This window comes from Lepisma saccharinum, chromosome 4 (genome assembly GCF_977018435.1).
Source record: "Lepisma saccharinum chromosome 4, izLepSacc3.1, whole genome shotgun sequence".
NCBI lineage: Eukaryota > Metazoa > Arthropoda > Insecta > Zygentoma > Lepismatidae > Lepisma > Lepisma saccharinum.
The window spans coordinates 77,291,961-77,313,437 of record NC_139232.1 but is presented as its reverse complement, the minus strand read 5'-3'; the positions used below and the strand labels follow the sequence as shown (position 1 = coordinate 77,313,437).

At 40.9% G+C, this 21,477-nt stretch overlaps 1 protein-coding gene across 7 annotated transcripts in view; it reads left to right on the top strand.

Moving 5' to 3' along the window:
• Positions 1–17,753: 17,753 nt before the first annotated feature.
• fmt (phosphatase 6 regulatory subunit 1-like protein fmt) overlaps positions 17,754–21,477 on the top strand; it is a 111,796-nt gene continuing 108,072 nt past the window's right edge. For 4 of the 7 annotated variants that reach the window (XM_083120817.1, XM_083120818.1, XM_083120816.1 and 1 more), the window contains exon 1: positions 17,761–17,917. The gene's annotated coding sequence lies outside the window, so the exon portion shown is untranslated. Of the gene's footprint in view, positions 18,016–21,477 lie in introns of all 7 variants that reach the window. The other 3 variants (XM_083120814.1, XM_083120813.1, XM_083120815.1) reach the window with 3 other exon arrangements.

The following is a 21,477-nucleotide window of genomic DNA, read 5'->3' as shown; positions in this document are numbered from 1 at the left end:
TGGAAAGTCACGTTCGAGGGTGACGATGTGAAAATGAATTTGGGCGAGAAGAACAGCTGGACCAGGTATCCTGGCACGGTGGGACTGTGGGAACTTATCACTAAGAAGCAACCTAAAGATTATACAGACGAGGATTATCAAAGTTACACAGAAATTTTGATCATGACGGACGCCCTGTACCAAAACAACGATGCAACACAGAATCGCGTGAAATCTAGCAGTGGAGAAAAGTACAGGAACCTCATCAAGCCAATATGGACCCAGCTCAAGACTGGGAGCGGTGTCAAACTCTACAACACCTTGCCCAAGGAGTTTGTTTGGGTAGACGACGTGAGGAAGCTTGTAGATCGATTGCTGGTTATCGCAGGCGAAGAAAATGCGGGCAATCGCAACTTCCACAACGAGAAGGTTGGCATCATGGACATGATTAGCACCAACCTTGCCAACTTCATTGTCAACGACAACAAAGGTATAGGTTACCTTATCAAAATCATCAACACCCTGCCTCCCAAATTCTGGAATGTAGCCGAGGGTCGAGGTTTGGTGAACGATATTATCAACAAGCTAGCCTTCGAGATGCACCTGCCGGGTTACCAGTACTGCGGCCCCGGTACCAAACTCGAACAGAGACTGCAGAGAGGAGACAAGGGTGTGAATCCCCTGGATGCTGCATGCACGGATCACGACATTGCTTACAACACACACACAGATCTCGACGCACGTCACGATACCGACAGGAAGTTGGAACATGCAGCTTTCGGGAGACTCGTCAGCAGAGATGCCTCGCTAGGTGAACGGGTTGCTGCATTGGATACGACCATCACTATGAACACAAAATGAAAATTGGGGTGGGGGCTGTAAATAAATAACACCCTGTGAAAATAGCAACCATGAAATCCAAGGGCGTTGTTTACCAGATACCCTACACAAACCACAAGTCTCTCGGAGCTCTTGATAGATTGCTCACCAAAAAGCAGCGCGAGAAGAAACATTCCTGCTTGGCAAAAGGTCATGAAACGAAATTGCTGGGCAGCATCCCTCAACTGAGGAGGTTGCAACGTTCGCGAAAGCAGCAGAAGACTGGAGGTTTCATATTCAGCATCCCGGCTATCTTGGCAGCTTTGGGTGCTGTAGGCAGCTTGGCAGGAGGCAGTGCAGCCATTGCCAAGACCGTCATCGACGCAAAGAAGAACAAGGCCGAGCTGGAAGAGCAGAAACGCCACAACCTGGCTATGGAGAAGAAGGGGAAAGGTGTGACCAAAAAGCGAATGAACAACCTCGAAGCTTTGAAAAAGTTTTTTTTTAAAAAAAAAAAGAGCCCCTGTCCAACCTCGATATTGAATCTCTGATCAATCCGTTGGGGATCAAGCACTTCAGGGGCGTTTTCATGGCTGATTCTCTACCCTCTGTTGTGAAGAAAAAAGAGTGTGGTGTGGTTAACCTGGACAGTTACGAAAATCCAGGTACACATTGGATATGCTACCTCAAAGCCAACAACAACAAAGCATTTGTTTTCGATTCATTCGGAGGCATACCACCTGCTGGGTTGGTAAAGTATCTCAGTGTTGTCAACCTCTACTACAATGACGAACGCATTCAGGGTTTCAGCGATGTAAACTGTGGCCATCTCTGCGTTTCCATGCTTGTCTTCCTCTCGCAATTAAATAACCCAACAATCGAGGATTTCCAGGAAGCATTGTGACACCTGAAGCACTATGGGAGTATTCCATCTCACAAGCAAGACTTCGATTCTGAAACTCGCATTGCATGACGATATCATCTATCCTAAATCTATTGCTCTTCGTGCATTCTACAGCATGTACCTGATACCTAATGTGACGGTACACAACAATACCATCAAAATTGGCAGCGAAAAAGTCAGCATCACCCCTGGCCAGTACAACCTGTCTACCTTGCAGGCTCAATTGCCAAGAAGTGTGCTGCTGTCGCAAAATTCTGTAACTCACAGGGTGGAACTGGTGTCTGCCACGGAAACCGTAGACCTGGGTACCATCGAAGAGCTTTTGGGATTCGAGAACAACACAAAGCTCGAACCTGGCATCAAGCACATCGGTGCTATCATTCCTAAATTTCTAGCCATCGAGACTCTGAACATACATTGCAATGTGGCAGAAGGTATGATCACCAAATCCTCGGACGGCATCCCAGGGAGTCACAAGCAGACAGGTATTATCGCTACGTTCAAACCAAACTCTGAGTTCATGGGACCAATTATCTACACACCCTCCCCACCGATATACTTTCCTGTATCTCGTAATCGCATAGACAACATAGAATTGGCAATTACCAACGAGAAGGGAGAGGTGGTTGATTTTGCAGGAGCCACGACCACTGCTGTCGTGGAGATTAACATATAATAAATAACCATCATGGAGCAAATCGAAAGTTACGAGTTGCAGTCCTTCCCTCCCAATCGTCGCACGTTTGCTAACCTCAACGAACCGAACCGAGAGATTGAGTTCGATGTGGACGTCGGGGATGGATTCATTCACCCACACAGAGCTGATTTGTATATCAAGTTTGATGTAGTGAAGAGAGACAATGTCGAAGTTTTCCCCACCAATGCAAACCTAAGACTCGTTTACAATTTTGTGCCGCACCTGTTATCGCAGGTGGAAGTTAGAAAGCATGGCACCGTCATCGATAGGGTTGACTACCCCGGGATTACCTCTACAGCTGTGGGAACACTGAAACTCTCCAAGACCGATGCAGCATACTACCAGGCAGGGGGATTCGAAGCAGGTACAAAAATTCAAACTCAAAGTTACACAGTACTGCTTCCCATGCGCCTGCTTCCTGGCTTCTTCTCCGACTACACAGAGATTATGTGGAAGTGTGGTTAGCGCGTCACTTCTCGTAGAAGCGCCAACGACAACGATGCGCTGATGCGTTACAGCACCTTGAGAGCAGACGGTTCAGCACTTCCCAACACACTACCCGATCCTGCCAAGTGCATCATTCAGTCCAAGGAGCTGCGCATGCCCGTAGTGAAATACGAAACTAACTACGCTCTCAAGTACAAAGCAGACATTTTGAAGAATCCCCAAGTACCCATCCAATTTTACGGTTACCAGTGCGTGCAGAAACCTGCTTCCGGCAAACATTTTGAATTTGACGTGACCACACAGTTTAACAGCATCCGGTACGATATGCCAGAGTTTGTGGTCGTGCTCTTCCAGACGGGGGAGGACAACAACCAAGAAAAAGATTCGAGCCAGTTCGACAATTGCAAGATCAAGAACATCTACCTCAAAAATGGCAGGAACAAGATATTCCCGCGTGAAAACTACAACCTGAACATTGCAAACAACGACTACCTGAAACTGTACGAGGCATACACAGCTTACAAGAGAGTGACCTCCGGCAATGTTTACGTGTACTACAACCCCAATGAGTTCATAGTTCGCAGACCCATGTTCGTCATTAACACATCGAAGAGAAAGCAGGTGGTTGTTAACGATCGCACCAACATCAAAATTGTCTGTGAGTTCCACGATGCCTTGCCCGCCAACACCCTGTGCAGCGTCATCCTTATTGCAGAGAAACTTTTGTGCATGATGTCAAGAATGAAAGAGTGACCGAACAGTTTTAAGTACAAGAAAAAAAATTCGCATAATTCTATAAAAATTATACTGACCGTAGGTTCAAACATTAGATTTTTTGTTAACCTGCAACGCAGTGTCCAGGATGTACTGCGAAGAGTGGAGGTTGAAAATTGAGCATACTTCATGGAACATCTTCTTACATTTGTGGAGAAGAATTTTTGAGGATAATCTGTAAAAAAATTAATAAAATTTAATTTTGATGCATTTTTAGAAATAATCACACTTGAGCGCACAAAGAAACTTCCTCTTCGGCCCTTCGTGTGCCCCTTTTTCGTCCCGTAGGACACGGCAAGGAGTTAGTTCCTTTAAAAAAAATCCCAAACCTCCACCTGTCTGCATTTGAAGATAAACACTAAGTATCTTGGCTATATTAAATTGGAACTTCTGTTACATGAGTTTTTTTTTCATACATACCATCTACTACTTCATACTACTACATTTGAGGCATGTTTTACTAGTTTTTAGACGATAGTGATCCCACGGGAGCGTGTGAATCACACATTTCAGAACACACCTCTTGTCGTCGCCTGCGTTAAGGGGAACCTTTCTCATCTTGTTGGTTGTCAATACATGGTCGACACTCTGGATGCGCTGCTCCACTCCTAGAATTGGCGTCCTAGTTTGAAGAGTCTTGACGTAATCCTCGAACTTGAGGTGCTCTTGGACGACCTGCCTGCCCACACCCTTAGCTTTTTTTGTGATGGAACCCTCTGCCCGAATAGCATAGGCTTTGGCGCGAAGACCGGCAAACTCAGGAATTACTTCTCCGTCCTTCTCGTCTTTAAGTTTGCCAGGCACCTTCTTGTTGCGAGCCAGGATTTTGTATCGGTTCGGCTGGTAATAGCCTGACGTGTCAAAAAGGTTCACAAAAGTTTTTACCGTGGCTATATCCCTATATGCACCGTCTGTGCGAACATGGTACACCAAACTATCTGTGTCCGTGTAGAGTAGGCTGATATTGTCGGTATAGTGCTGGCGTAGTATCTTATAATATATTTGAAACATGCGCAGCTTGCTCAGGTCTAATACTGAGGCACCAACATAGATTGGCTTGTTGAGCATCACCGCGCTCTTCCTCATATGCACCAGAGCAAGCTGCTTATTGTAAATAGTACGTGACTTGAATAACGGGCTTGCTACAAGCTTGCGACATTGTGCTTTATTTATATTAGCCTCACATCCACACGATTTCGCACATTCTCTTTGGTTTTCCCAAACACTGCGTTGTTCATTAACTTGAAGAAATCGCGATCGAAATCAGAAGTAGCGACTGTGCGGTGTTTGGTGTTGAGCTCGATGTATGGCCTCAACCATGGAGAATGTACGAACATAAGAACTCGATGTACTGTGCGGACGGTAACCCCTTGCTTCATCAACCACCAGAGGTTTCGGTAGTGCAGAACATAACGCTCTTTGGGCTTGAAGTCCATGACGAGCTTTGGTTGGTTCGAGCCAGGCGGGCATTTGAATTCCGGGACTGGCCGAAGGTCGCAGAACAAATCCTGCAGCTTCTCGAACTCAAGGTCCACCTCGGCAAAAAAAAACTCGCAATCCAAATCGCAGAAATCTTCAACGTCAAATTTGGATGAATCAGCCCACATGAACCCTCTGGAGGGGAGTGACAGCATCATGGAGTGTCCGTAGAGGTTGTTGACGTCTGTCTACATGATGTAGCTGGACGGTTGGGAGGGGTCGTAACAGGTGGCCATGTGGTGATTGTTGGCGTGCGAGTGTCGCTGCGACACCTGGACCATTCCACCCCGGACGGCACGTTCTACAAACAGCATCATGTTCATGTCCGAGAGAAGCTCAAGCCTGACTTTTGTAACAAGAAGCATGGCCGACCATGCCAGTCCAGGAAGACTGTAGAAGTATGCAGGGTTCAGCTTGTAGATGGTCTTCGCAGTTGCACGAAACGCCTGGATCACATCAGCGAGGAGCGTCACATCGAGTTTTAGGTAGGCATCGTGGTAGTCCCCAAGATTTGGGCAATCCAGCTCGCGCCACATGGACTGAGCATGGTTGTAGTCGTCCTCAGAGATGCCTGAGCCTCGCAGCTTGCTGTAGAACTTCGCTCGAGGAGGCAGCGACTTCTCCGCAAACTTGGTAGAGTCGGTGATGTGTTCGTAGGGGTAGACCCCCTTACGCCTGAAGAGACCGGCGTCCAAGTTCGGAAAGATGGCAGAGGTGATGAGCATTTGTTCGTCGCTGAGCTTTTTCGCCAGGGCATCGAAGCTGGCCGGGAGGAACCTTAGGGAGTCGAGGAAACGAAGTTCGATGCGAGAGCCTGATTCTGGGATTCGCACCCACTTACTCAAGCTAATATAACGCTCCTCGTTCTGCGCCAGGACGTTGATTTGCATGTCGTCGTACCCAAGATGTGGCACCAGATGGTGGAAGTCGTACCCCGAGCCATTGTGGAAAAACACAGGGATGAAGCGCGGGTCCCGAGCCAACAAATTACACCGGTTGCACCAAGGATCAATATATTTGCCGTTGAAGTGATCATGATGTTAAATTTTACGGTTGTTGGTGGTAAACTTCCAGGTGCACACAGAACAAGTAGTAGCCTTCTCGTGCTTGATTTTGTCGTCACGAGACAGCGATTTCATAGACGGAGGGGTCAACAGGAACTTTCCTATCTTGTTGGCTTCCACAACCATTCTCTCTAGAAAATGTTTGACTTCGTCGGGACCGCGAAACACATGGGGCTTGGGGTCAACAAGTTGGTCTCGCCACACCACAACATAAGCAAAACTCGAGGCCTCGTGGAGTTGGTAAGGGGTAGTAGAGGAAACTTCGGGATTGGGATCGCATGTGGACATAGGTTTGAGGAAGGCCTCGAAATCTGCGATGATGATAGCAGGGTGCTCTACCATGGCACTGTGAATGTGAAATATTTCTACAGTGCCAGGTTTGGGCAAGACTGCCACCCCGGCTCGTTGTTACTGCAGTAGAGCTTGTGGCGAGCGAGCTTCTCGGCAGCGATGTTGGAGCCTCGAACATGTTGGTAACTGTGTTGATCCTGTCCGTCGAACATTGACAAGCACCTGCGACACACCTCGACGTGGTGACTATCACTGCTCCGTTGGCTCGAAACAAGTCTGGAGAGGGAACGTATGAGGGTGTAATGGTGATGGGTCTCGTCCTTGATGAGCAGAAGGTGAATTTCCTGCGCACCATCGTCGTCTACATCGCTCACCCGGATAGGGTACACCACATTTTTCTCAGTGAGGCTATAAACGTTGATGGCCAACCGCGCACGAGCCTCAAACTTGTTAAGTTTGATACTCAGTTCGTGAGGTTCACCACACAGCGAACCTCCTGAGCCCTTAGCTTGATGGTCCTTCTGCTTGGCCACCAGCTCCTCGGCAAACTTGTTGTAGATGACCTCTAGGTTGTCGACATCCGCCAGATGCAGCGTCTTCGCCTTGGTGTTGTGGCAGAAGCTGTAAATTTCATCAGACGGCTTCTTGTACTGGCAACGTAGCTATGCGTAGCATTTGGTGGAGTGCGTTGCAAGCGCATCGCTGAGGATGGAAATAATTTTGGCTTGCTCGTTCTCCAAAAAGCTACGCACGTCACATGAGCCCTCCTAAGTGAGGACAAAGTCCTTTAACAAACGCTCGAAAGCAGACTGGTTCGCTTTCGCCACTAGCTTGACACGTTTGGCGGATGGTGGCGAGTCGGCTTTCGCTTTCCTCTTGGTCGAGCTGGTCGACGGTTGTGGGACAGGTGCTCCGACGACTTTGCATGTTGTTATATGTCTTTTCAGATGACCAATAGTGATATGTTTACCACACCTGGGACATGGTTCTGTAGCGGTCACATGCTTACCAGGTACACAGGTACGGCAGTGTCTTTTGAAATTTTTACTTGAAACACCAGTTTCACCCATAGGGCAAATTTTTACAGATTGCATCTTGTTGAAAATATTTGTGGGTATTTTATTTTATTTGGGGAGTGTCACAAAATAAATGCTTTACAATAATAAAAAACCCTCGAAGGCTAATTCGAATAGTGAAAATATTTGTGGGGTATGTTATTTTATATATTTTGTGGAGCGTCACAAAAAAATGCTTTAGAATAAAAATCTTGGAAGGATAATTTACGATAATGAAATATTTGTGGGGTATGTTATTTTATATATTTAGTGGTGTCACAAAATAAATACTTTGCAATAAAAAAACCTTGGAAGACTAATTCACGATGGTGTTGGTTTTGGGTATGTTATTTTATATATTTAGTGGAGTGTCACAAAATAAATACTTTGCAATAAAAAAAAAACTTGGAAGGCTAATTCACCATGGTGCTGGTTTGGTGTGTGTTATTTATGTATATGCTATTCTTGCTCCTTAATCAATCCTGTAAATAAATGAAAAAAATATGTTTGTGTATAGAAAACACAAAAATATTATGTGTACATAATTCTACTTAAGTTTTTCTACCAAACAATCTCTTTCTAACCCTCAGTCCTCTTGGCGTATGAAGTATAAATCATAATTTCAGAAAACAGAGTTATTTCCGGTCGCCATTTTTTAAATCAAACCATAAGCATTATTTATGTTTATAGTATTCGTCGAGCAATAGCAGATAGAGCAAGAATCGTTTTCCTACAACCCATAGTTTATGAATTACAAAGCATCTTAGAATTTACATCTTGAATTTTTAATCCAAAATAACTCGAAAACTAGTCATCATCCCTCCAATAGGTTGTAGAGTACTTCTAATTTTTTTAACGAATGCTATTAAAATTTTCGAATTAGGGTAAAAACTAAGCCAGCAAATCAAGTTTCTCAAAAAATAAAAAAATGTCTGTATTTCCGAAACTTAAGGGGGTAGAATCGATTTTATTTGCTAGTCGAATAGTTCTCGTCGAATCCTATCCAACAAACCTAAAATCATCATCCTAGCTCAATTAGGAGCCAAGAAAATCAATGTCTTGGAAAACATCTTAAGATATTTGTCTTAAGAAAATTTTCTTGACAGACCGGAAGTAACATCTTGACATACCGGAAGTCGACTTTCTTAAAGATTAAGATATTTGTCTTAAGACGTTTTCCAAGACATTGATTTTCTTGGCTCCTATGGGACCTAGAACCATGTGACTTTGGTTTATGTGTATACTATTGTTTTTCCTACATATTCACTCACCTTACAACCCACCCGAACAAAAAAATAAAGTTCACCCCTGCGCGCATGCGCACATGTATAAATTTAAATATAGATGAGAAGCTACGCTCGATATTAAAAAATAAAATATCTCTTTTCTTCTTCTCTCTGGCCAAGATTGCAAATAATTGCAGGAATAATACCATAATATTTTAGACTGTAGGTCCAGGTCCCGAGCCAGACAACATATTTGCACTACAACACCAAAAAAAAATAGAATAAAAAATTTCATATCTGTGCATATGGTAACATAGAGAAGTCCAATACATAGCTCCAACATAGGTGGCAATGTGTGATGAGATCAACACCAAACATTTAATTTTATGTATGTATATTTAAGTTCCACAATATTTGTGTTGCAATCATGAAATTAAATTTTAATTAACTTTTCTAGCCATCCTTCTCTCAATCTATATAGCCTATTCATATTTGGCACAGTCATTGCGAGTCGGCAATTTTGTTTACGTAGCAAAAACAAAATCTCAAGCCACATCATCGCCATTTTTGCGAATGCTCGCTGTGACCATAAGCATAATTGGATATAGTTGCCATTAATTAGAGGACTTTATTTAATTTTAGTTTTAATATCAATAAGCTTTTTTTCATGCATAAAAGCTAAATATTTTAAATAATAAGATTCGAATCACTATGTACTTCCACTAGATATCAAACACACAACTCCTCGATTACGCCCTCCATTTTCTTGCTTTCCTCTAACAATTTAACACATTTCGACCTTTTATTATTATTTTTGAAATATGCCCCGCACACATATTTCCTACCAACAACGGCACACAGAAGAGAAAAATATTCCAGCTTCCCACATACTGAAAAAGCAATATACAACTAGTTTTAAGAATTCACGAATAACATATTGCTCACAAATTCTTAAAAAATAGTTACATTAAATTTTCAGCATGCTTCAAATATATATATATATATATATAAAGCAGAGAGAGACATGAAACACACTCAAAAAAAACTTCTATATTCTCTCTCTTTGTATGTTTTGTGAGTATATTTTCTTCCACAATACATAAGGGCTGTTTGGTTTTTCAGGAAGTCACCTCCCATCCACAATCCCTTACGTCTGTTTGGTTTTTCAGAATCGACTCACAAAAGCAACGCCATATTTATAACTCAAAGCCAACCCATGCAAGCTAAGAAACAAAGTTACTCACTTTTGGAAATCCTGCTGAAATGTTCTTCACCGACGTTCAAAATAAAACAGAACTTTCCACACTAGAGCCGTTTTAGTGAGGTATAGGAGTGATATGTAAGCCAACGCAACGTGGACCAATAGAAATCCGAGACAATTCGCTCTAGAAAATAGTCCCTTACATTCCAACGTCACTATTCCTCAACAGTTGCCAAGGCTGATGTAAAAAAAATTGCTGTAACCTACATAGCATCGTCTGTATTGAAACATGAGCAAACAGATTTATACGTCAGTGAGGAATTCCATCTTTATTGTTCAGCTACTGAAAAACCAGGAAGTACATTGTATATATGTATAACTTCCGCTGTCCAAGGCCTACCTATTGTTCATTCTGTCAATATTGTTAGCGCACAGGGGAACGAAATTGTAGTTTCTAGATGTCCACAGAAAAATAATTTTTCAAATAGATAACAGAAAGAGCACAGTCGCTTTCGATACCAAAAACTAATTGCTACAATACAATAAGTATATTTACAATTAATAGCAAAATATTAATATTTATTTTTCTTTATTAACAATATCTATGAATTTGTTTCGAACAAAAAAAACATGTTATAGAAATATTTCCAGCCGTAAGTTCAAAATTTGGCCCCCTTCTTCTTCCCCCCAAATCGCATTACATACATACATGTGGAGGACAGAGGTATGCATGTTTCCGTCCGTGGCGTTACAAGAGAGAGAAGAACCTGCCTCCTAATATTGCTTAAGAGGTTTGGTTAGCATGCAATAGATCAGTATGCTAGAAAATACAGAGGAGGAGGAGGAGGAGAAGGGGGGCATTAACACTGCACCACCACCACTATTACCAATCAACATATATTAGATCGTAGTCATTTGTCACCAACACTCCATCTTACTGCATACGAAGGCTACAAAATATTACAGCATAGATCGCTGTCAACTCCTATTTGTAGGTTAGCCTCGCCTGTGAAATATCATATGGCCAAATTAAAAAAATCAAAAGGTTTGTGAAGCGACTAGTCAGTGTTGCCAACTCCTATTTGTAGGTTAGCGTCGCCTGTAAAATATCATATGGTGAAATTTTCTTGGGTGGGTTGGCAACACTGTGGCTCACTTGGTGACGCAAAAACGGGTTGATGAAACTACTTATGCATTGTTTCCAGACAGACCCGATACGGAAATATCAGTGGATTTAGGTAGTAAGGCGAAAAGATTGGACACAAACACAAGGGAGTAGGCTCTGCAGTCGGCACTTCATCAAATCAAATGAAAATATTTTACGTGTTTCGAAAATTATAGTTGTCTAACGCACATGTGTTGATTAAATTTAAAAGTTGGAAATATTTATAATCATATTATAACGCATTTGGCTTTTGGTTGTTGATAAGCGCTCTCTCCATGGGCGTCGGTAGGTCAGTCAACCCCTCCCCTCCTCTCTGGAAATTGGCATCCTTCATTTCAAATTGCAAAAAATCATGAAGTTTGTTATTTTTATTGTTATTAACAGAAATAAAGTTCACTTGGTTAGTATTCGAACAGAGTAATCAATGTAAAATATGCATTAGATCGAAAAAATGAGTGAAAAATACAGGAACCAGGATATATTTTTAAGATTCTACCATCTAATTCAAAGAATAAATGGTTCCATAGTTTTCAGAATTCGAAAAATTAAAATTTTAGATAAGGTCACACAATATAAACTTTGTGAGTATTTTTTACTAACTTCTAAAGTCCTTTCTTTGAACGACACTTGCAAAAGTTAATAACAAAATACAATAACTGTACACAGTGGCGGCGATTGGGTTCCAAAACCGGGGGGTTGGCAAGGTGCCAAAACTAGGGGGCAAAGACAGTATATTTCCCTTTGTTCATAAGATTTAGCATAGTGCGGAGATAAAAGTGGCGAAAAGTGGAGGAGCAACTGCCCCCCATGCCCCTCCTAATCGCCACCACTGTGTGTGCATTTCAGTATAGTAACTATGAATGTAAAAGTATTAATGGAAAATAGTTGTGCTGTAGCTACATTCATTCGGCTTGTGGATCCATAGCATGACAATAATATAAACAACAAAAATAATACTAAAATTGATTTAATTAGGTATATGTTATTAGTGTATAACAATAATTTTAACCGTAGTAATTATTATTATTTCTTTTACTGTTGTGAACGAAGTATTTTAATGTTTGTAAGCATCATTTCGAATTGGACAAGTCTTTTCAAAAAACAAAACTGATGGTAGAAGATCAACATTGCCTTGGAAAATATTAGTATTGCCCCGTATATCTGCACCCAAAGGACCCGGGAAATTGCCAATCTTTTCTAGCTACCTTTGTTTCTCTATAGCACTCAAAAATTTCAAGTGATCCATTTTATTTCCAATCTTTTATATGAAAATAAGCTCGGTGACGATTTGTATTCCACTTGTTTACATTGGAAAATTCGCCAAACCGGAAGTTCTTTCCCCGGCATCAATAATCGAATTGTCTGATCGATCATTTTTTTGTTTACTCAGGAATAACCCCCAAACGTATACGTTTTTTAGTAGTCGGTCCTCATTTTGCCATTTTTTCAGCTTTTGACTTTTTTTAGGAATCCTGGACCAAAAGGGAGGTTATAACTCCCACCAACCCCCCTTGTACACGCCACTGGATGATGAAACATTTAATATATATGGAATTAATACAGGGACGTCGTTGAGGGGGGGGGCACGCCGGGGCACTGGCCCCGGCAAACGTCCACGTGGCCCCGGGAAACTGTCCTGTATTTGCTGGAAATTTTAGTTTGATGACAAATATTGCAAAATAATTATTCAGTAAATTTTGCTTGCAGTCTGAAACCCTTTTTAAATTTTCAGTAGCACGAACCCAAGCAAGGCATTTCTTTCTTATTTCCCTGTTTCTTGCTTGTTGAACACAAACAGATGTATTAAGAGGGATGAAGTTAATGGTTTTCTGGTCCGCCCCGGTCAGGGAAGTCTGAGACCTATTGAAAATGCACTTTTCCTCCCTGCTGCACACCAGATCCAGGATCCCCCCTAAAACCCGCACTTTCTCTTCATCTGGGCCTGCACTGGCTTCATGAGCGCCGAAAGGACAACACAAACAGGAAGATTTAACTACTACGGGTGGCCAGAACTTTCTGCGTTTATTATTTATGGTTCAGAAAAGATATCCCTAAGCGTTTCAAATGCCAAGAACAGAATTCTATTGCTTGTCCCTTTTTCGGCGCGGGAATGAATGACACAGCGGTTTTTCGCACATGCCCTCAACCCTCCTGCTAATGACCTGCCCTGCAAGGAGGGAAAGGCCACTTTCTGAATATTCGGAGAAACATCGAAGCGGTCGGTTCATCTGTTGATTTGGTGGACAGTTGATATCTGTCAGTTTGAAGTAGGATTTGTTGTCCGAGCTGTTTTAAACTTCTGTAAACGCGAGAAGATAGCATCACGAAGTGTTTGTGATCTCGTTTTCCTACATCGCGAATAAAATGTCGAATGAAAGGGTGCCAGATTGTCTTCCTCTGGAAACAATGGATCAGGATCGACTGATCGACCAAATATCCAACATATTGGCATTCTAAAAGAGAGTCTGACTACCACACAAGATCCTGGGTTTGACTCCGAGAGTGGTTGATCTCATGTATAGTGAAGAATAAACCACGTTTCAATTAAGGAAGGAAACTAGGTATGTAGCAATTGTTTTTACAGCCGTCTGCATACTCTAAGTATTATGTTACAAAATTTGTATATATTTCTGACTTCCTGTGATTTTTCTTCATTTAGCCTCCACCTGCAAATACGGAAGCTGCTGCTGCTTAGGTAGCTAGGTTGGCTAGACATACAAATAAAATTAATCCCTAGTCATACAGCGAATAATACTTATAATATAATCATGAGTTATGGAAAAGCAAATAATTTATCAAGCATTTACTGTTTCTATTTGTTGTGTAGTGGTTAACAAGGTGCATTACGATGCCAGGTGTCCTGGGTTCGAATCCCGGACTGGGCGTGTGTGTTCTATGATGGTCCTCTCACCATTTTCACATCACTCATTGTCATCTTCATCTTCACGATTAGCCAAAAAGTGTCAGAAAAGCGAAGTAAAATAAATCAAATCAATCATTTATATATTTCTATATTACGCCGCTTTCCTACCTCTTGGGTTAAATGCGACGATGAGGATGAATGATGAGCGGAAGGAATGGCGATGGGACAGACATGATATACAACCATACCTGTCCAATGTCCGAACCTTGGACCTCTGGTTTCGTAGCGTGTTATACTCAGTGGAATTCTTAGGAATAAAAACTGTAAAAGTAGGGTGAAAAGAAGCAAAGTTGTACGATGCATAAAAAGCCATGTTTAGTTCTTCTAAAACCTTCCAATTATCGAGTTCGTGTTTTTAGTCCACTGTATGCACAGTAAGGCTAATCGGGGATCCTAACCACTATGTGCCTCCACCGGGTATCGAACCCGGGACCCCTTGATCGCAAGGCGGCGACACTACCACTGCGTCATCGAGGAGGCCGAGAAAAACTTACAATTAGTCAGTAAAATTAATATTGAGAAACAAGAGTTCTTTCATTCGGTTGTTCGTGGTCATCATATCGAGTCCCATAGTTTCGAGAGCAGAATTTGTTCCATATTGCTTTCAAGTATACTTCCCAAATTGTCCTCACGATGTTGGAACAGCACAGAAATTTTGGAACTAATACAAGCAGGCACATTCCCAGGGAAAGGGGCTCAGGGGCTGCAGTCCTTTCCCGAAATCCTACAAATACCTGATTTTAATAATGTGTAGTAGTAATTAAATTTACTTCATTAACAGGATTAAACATCTTGTATATGGTAAGTTGAAATATACCAAGACATTCATATTCAGCGCATTTACCCCTCCCCCCAACCTTTTCGTCTTTAGATGGTGGCTGCCGATAAAGGATAAGCCCCTTCCGACGAAATCAAATTCTGGCTACCGGTCTGACCACCAGCGATCGAACCTTGAACCTTTGCATTGATTGATTAATAGAACTGGTGTTTTAAGTCCACTTTATGCACAGTAAGGCTAATCGGGACTGAACCTACAGTTTCAAGTGAGATCCGAACAACTATGTGCCTCCATCGGGAATCGAACCCGGGCAGGTTGTTGAACCTGCCTAACCCAAGACGAGAGCGTAATTATTTGAGCATGTGGGAACTTTGTTTTATCCAGTGCCATCATATATTCAGTTTTCCACACACAAATAACGTGTGCATATAATTTCTTAACGTCATCATTTCCCAAGTGAACAATCAGATGCCATAGAAGAGTCGGGCCCGCCCTTGAACTAAGAGATGCTGGATTCGATTCCTGTATGAACCGTATACATGAGAGGCCTAGCGTGAACTCATTATGCACACATTTCATATTTGCACTGTTCCCAAAACTTGTAAACCTGGTTCCAGCACTTTATATCTAAAACCACGGAAAAGTGTTTTATTTACTTCCAATTTTTTTCCAGCAAATTTACAAATCTAAAGACTAATAACATTATTCTCGGTGTAGGCCTATAAGCCATTAAGCTAATGAATTCATTCTGCATTTAGTGTCCCGAATAATGGCTGTGTATTTCGCGAGAGTATATCCGTAGACTCTTGGGGGCTACAGAAGAAGATGATGTTCCTTTCCAATTTATTTATTGATTGAGTTGGTGTTTTAAGTCCACTTTATACACAGTAAGGCTAATCGGGACTGGTTCTGGTGTAAAGTGGGATCCGAATCACTATGAGCATCCACCGGGTATCGAACCTGGAACACCTTGACTACAAGGCTACGATGCTACCATGCGCCACTGAGGAGGCCCTTGATCCTTTTCTTTCCAAGACTATATATATACACACACACACACACACACACACACACACACACACACACACACACACACACACACACACACACACACACATACATAATGTATACAGCATAGGCCTATATGGTGTATAAATAGTTTGTTAATTTATAATAGTTTGATAGAAAAAATCTTACGTTTGGTCCTCCCAAACTGATCAACCTAGATACGTCCCTGAATTAATAAGAAAGTAACAATAATATAAGAAAGTTACATTAATGCTAATAGTGATATTTTATGGTAAAATATTAATGATAATATTAAAGATGAATAAAATTAGAGAAAAAGAAAAACATGGAAAATGATAATACATAAAAAAATTACAGCTGCTTTAAGAATTAGAGTGCGCGTCAAATCTCCTGCATATGACCTTGAACGACTGAACAGCACCAGCGAATCACGGACGTGCAGCGTTGCCTAGTTCAGAAGCTGTTTCACCTTGCTACTAAATCGTGTACTTGGCGCACGGATATAAATAGATTATTTCAAGTGTCAGTAGTTCAACAGATGGAAAGATAATGAATTTGCGAGTATGTACGAAAAACAAGCGTGATTGTAGCTTATACCGTTCCCTCTGTAGAAGCAATGTTATTATAAACGTATTTGCATTGTATCCTTTTTGCTCTCCCTTCGTTCCTGTTGCATTCTGAAACTTTCCGATTAGCTAAGGGAACAGGGCACGTTCGTTCCCAGTGATGGCAGAAGAAGTTGACGAAGAGGATACCGTCATTGTTCGTTTTTTTTTTTTTCATGTGTTTAGTGGGTGTGTGCAGCATGTCGTTGAGTAAACCAAGTGGTAGTGATGGCGAGAGAAGAGGGAAAAATACAGTGTTGTACGAAGCCAGGCACGACAGGTGATTTTTCAGGTGTACATTTTTTTTTAAAAAAAAAAGTGTTCGAATGACGAACAAAGAAGTAAAATTGACTTTAAGAAGTGCCAGGATCTAACAGCTCAAGCGTGTGGTGTGAATCAAGCTACCGTTTCTCGGATATGTTCGGGGGCAAAACAATGTGGATCGGGGCCTGCTCCAATGTTTCAATAACCTAGACTAGAAAGCACATTAATATACCGAAAAGAACGACAAATTTAGATGACTTTTAAAAAAGACGTAGTTCGTAGAACAGTCTTTGAAATTTACGATCGTGGCGAATTTTCTACTACCAAAAAGATAACGTACTCTTTACGGGACAAAATATCTTACAAAGGCTCTACAACTTCCACCTTGAGAATATTGAAAGAATTATGCAGTCCCTAATCAGGTATGTTCTTTTCTCCCATTATGTTTATTATATGTTATATTATCTAATGTTCCGTGCTCTCCGTGACAAGGCGTTTCGCTCGACCACGCTGTCTCTTTCCGTGTGAGATTTCGACATGGCACCGCTGCAGTGCGCTGCTATTGGCTATCGCCATATGCAGGAGATTTGACGCGCACTATAGCCAGCCACGGGAGCCAGTCGCTTTTCTAGGGGATGTGCCACGTCACTAGTTCTCCTTGCGCTTCTATTATAGGATGAAAATATTGATTTACGTTTGTGCTTTGTGAGCAAGAAAAGTTTAAAATATGTCATCACCTTGTATTTAAATTAAGAAACCTAAGCTTCGGGAGAAACTCATTTTCTATTATTGCTAGTACGTTACGTACGCTGACAAAGATAATTCTTGTGTTATCTCTATCTTGATATTTGATAAACTTATGGTCTTTGAAAGTTCCTAAGAAATTTGAATATACATTTTCAGCCTTTTGTTGTTATAGTTCACACATTTCCTTGATATTGTGAGTAAAATTACGTTTACAAGAGCGTTAAAAGTGATATGTGTGCATTATTTGCGCTTCGGAGCTCGTTCTTTTTATGATGGTTTCACGTTGCATCATGGAACATGGCTGCGAATATTATGGGATATAGATAGCAGGGGGAGAAACGGAATGGGGAGAAGAACAGTCTGTGAGCATACTAACATTATTTTTATGAATCAAAGTTCGAAGTAAAGTAAAACAAAGGGAGATAAAATTACGAGTCATGTGATGGTGAGGATGTGAACTGGATTGATTTGTGAGTGCAATATATATACATGTAAATATATCTTGAGTCTCTACTGGCTCGAGTCTAGCAGTTGAATATCCTTCTATAAAGTTTAAGATCGAATCGGGGTGAGTAGACAAACGTCTGCGAAATTTGTGTTTCGAATCTTTTTACAAAATAATAATGCGTATAACGGAAGTGTAATGATAGAATTCAACTGTAGAATGAAATATAGGAGTGTTGAAATCCGGAACAACGTTTTATGTGATTGACGTTTACCATTTTTGTGTGTAGTAACTCAACCTTGAATAATTGTGGGTATTTTCGAAACTACAAACGAAACTTACGTTCTACTTCAATCAGTTAGTGTGATACAAGTTCTTCTGGTCCGAGGTAACGTCGAAATCATGGGGTGCGTATTGGAGAATTGGTGAAAGAATTTTTCGTCTGGTACAAGTTGTTCTGGTCTGCGGTAACATCGAAATTATGGGGTACTTGTTGGAGAACTGATGAAACAATTACGAGTGTCTCGTGTCTTCTCAAAGCTGTCTATGAAATAGTGCATGTTATTTACATTGGTTTCACCCAAACAATTATTTCAAATTTCAATTTATTTCAAAATGTCCTTGCACTTCAGGTCGAACATAAAATTCGGTAAAACCTAGTCAATTTCTAGTTTCCCCACTACCAAGAAGTCTTCTATTAGGCCTACTAAGAGCGAAAGGATTAATTATGTAGTATTGCCCGAACACCTCTCACTCGTTTATTTCGTAAATTTTAGCATTGGTACTTAACCTATTCTTTAAGGTGAAGTTAGCCTTTTTGGTACTAGTTCGATATAGCGGAAACACATTTAACTCGTTTATTTTTAAATAAAATTCATTTCTACTTACCTCATATGCATAGCGGAACATTTTTCATCTTGGGATTACTTTTTTTTCAATGAAAATAGCGTTATTTTTAACATTATAAGTATTTATTGGTCGTTGCTAATTGGTGGCAAAATTTTGACTCACGTTGTCTATCGTCAGCTGATAATGCAGTGTTTCCAAACTTATGAACCGATAAAAGCCACACAAACTATTCACAAATGGTTTTTAAGCGAAAATTGATCCACATATCATTCCCGGAAGGTTAGGTTCAGTTAGGTTAGGCAAACAAAAATTGCATTGGAAAAAAAACCTGCTCACACATCATCTTGTAAAACTACCGTGTGGTTTTTACACTAACATTTATTAACCAAAAAGTGATTGTTTTTAATCCACAAACCATTCACAGAAGGTTAGGTTAGGCAAACTTAGAAAATTGAATGGAAAAAAAGGTAACACTTTACTATACCTGAGACAGATTTCTTCAAATTTACAGGAGAAAGTACTTACGCAAATCATTTTCTGTAGCGTTGTTGATGTTCGGGAATGTAATTTTGATTCATTTTAATGCGAATGCATGTGGTTTTCTACGAAAATCTATTTCCGACGCGCTATTGCTGCTGCCGCCATTTGCTTCCTGCATGAGAGCACAATACGTTCTCGTACTGTCCGTATATGCTAAATTGAACGAAAGGAGTGCTAATGGAACCAAACCTAACAGGCCTAACCTAACCTAGTAGGCATACCTCGTCCCCGTGATGGTTTGTGGGGCTGTCGTGAATTTTTGTGCTAACGTCAATGGTTTTTCTGGCTCAAGGAACGATCAACGGTAAGCTATCGCCATGTTGTGTGTGGAAATAAACAAGAACAGTAAGTACTCGTAAATGTAAGAAATATACATTACTTTCATAACAAATTCAATTATTTCACCTAAATAAGTGTTCCGGAATGCAGAATAGAACGTTAGCAATGTAATAAAGTGCGAAAGAAATGATTCCCAGGTGTCTCAGGTATAGTAAAGTAATACCGAAAAAAAACCTCTCACACGTCATCTTGAAAAACTACTGCATGCTTGTTACACTAACACTTATTAACCGAAAAGTGATTGTTTTTAATCCACAATCCATTCACAGAAGGTTAGGTTAGGCAAACACAGAAAATTAAATTGGAAAAAAAAAATCCCGCTCACACGTCATCTTGTAAAATTATCGCATGGTTGCTACACTGACAGGGTGTTACGTAATCGAACGCACAGAACATTTGATTCACGTAGTCGACGGTAATGGTGGCACGAGCTATCGTGCAACGGAGATACATGAATGTCTAAAAATACCTTATTTACAGGCCGAATAACTTGCACAATTCGACAAAACACTTTTCCCAGCTTCAGAAAGTCCACAAGAACTAAATTCCGTAAGTACTTTCTCGTCTTTTCTCCTGTAAATTTCAAGAGATGTGTTTCCGCTATATCTAATCGTTACCATGCCTTTTTCCATAAAATAGTGTCAACTTTTCATATTACGAGTCATTATTTGTCTTCCTTGTTTCGCTTGTGTAATAGACAATATGGCGTGCACTCGTCAAGGATCATCACACATCGTGCTTGTGTTTTTTTCGATTTGCAGTGTGCAAGCAGTGTTTCAAACCTTAATGACCAAAAAGTACGTACTATTACGATTTTGGTACTAATTTAGGTAAATATGCGATATCGCCCGGACGGATTTCTTCAAATTTACAGGAGAAAGTACTTACTGAAATGAGTTTCTTTAGCATTCTGGACATTCTTGGAGGTATTTTCTTTCACGGTAAGGAAAATCTTCGTAGTTTGATGCTGCCGAACAAGAATTAATCACTTTTTACGTAAGAAATTGGCATTGCCTGCGACATTATGCAGTTGTTTCCATTGTGTGTGTACAGATGGCGAGAGCGTTGAAAGTCACGCAATCTCTGCAGTGTTTCCAAACGTGCCTTCTTTTAACGAAAATTTCTATTTTTAACTATGTTCGCCGCACTTTCTTTTTTCGAAGAATTTAGGGGTGAAATGAGTGCTAATGTAACCTAACCTAACAGGCCTATCCTAACCTTGTGTGAATGGTTTGTGGGGCTAGCCGTGGATGGTTTTTGGGGCTAACGTCAATGGTTTGTTGAGCTACCTATCAATGGATTTTGGGGCTAACGTCAATGGTTTGTGGGGCTACCCGTGGATGGTTTTTTGGGCTAACGTGCATGGTTTGTGGAGGTAAACATGAAAAAAAAAAAAATCGAAATAGTACGTAATTTTCCGTCATGAAGATTTGAAACACTGCTTGCGCACTGAAAATCGACAAAACACAAGCTGGCACATCATGACATACAATGATCCATTACGAGTGCACGCCATATTGTCTATTACAGAGGCAGAACAAGTAAGACAAATAATCAATCGTAATATGAAAAGTTGACAATATTTTATGCAAAAAAGGCATAACTTCACCTTAAAGAATGTTCCGCAAAGCAAAATAGGTAAGTACCGTGGTAAAATTAAGGAAATAAATGAGTGAAAGGTGTCCGGGTGTTATCGCATATTTACCCTAATTTACTATTCATCGGACAGATTTCTTCATTTTTACACAAGAAACTACTTACGGTAATAACTTCCTGTAGCATTGTCTAACATCTGGAAGGTGTTTTGTGTGATGTGGGAATGTTTCATAGTGGAAATTCATGTTGTTTGTTAAAAAT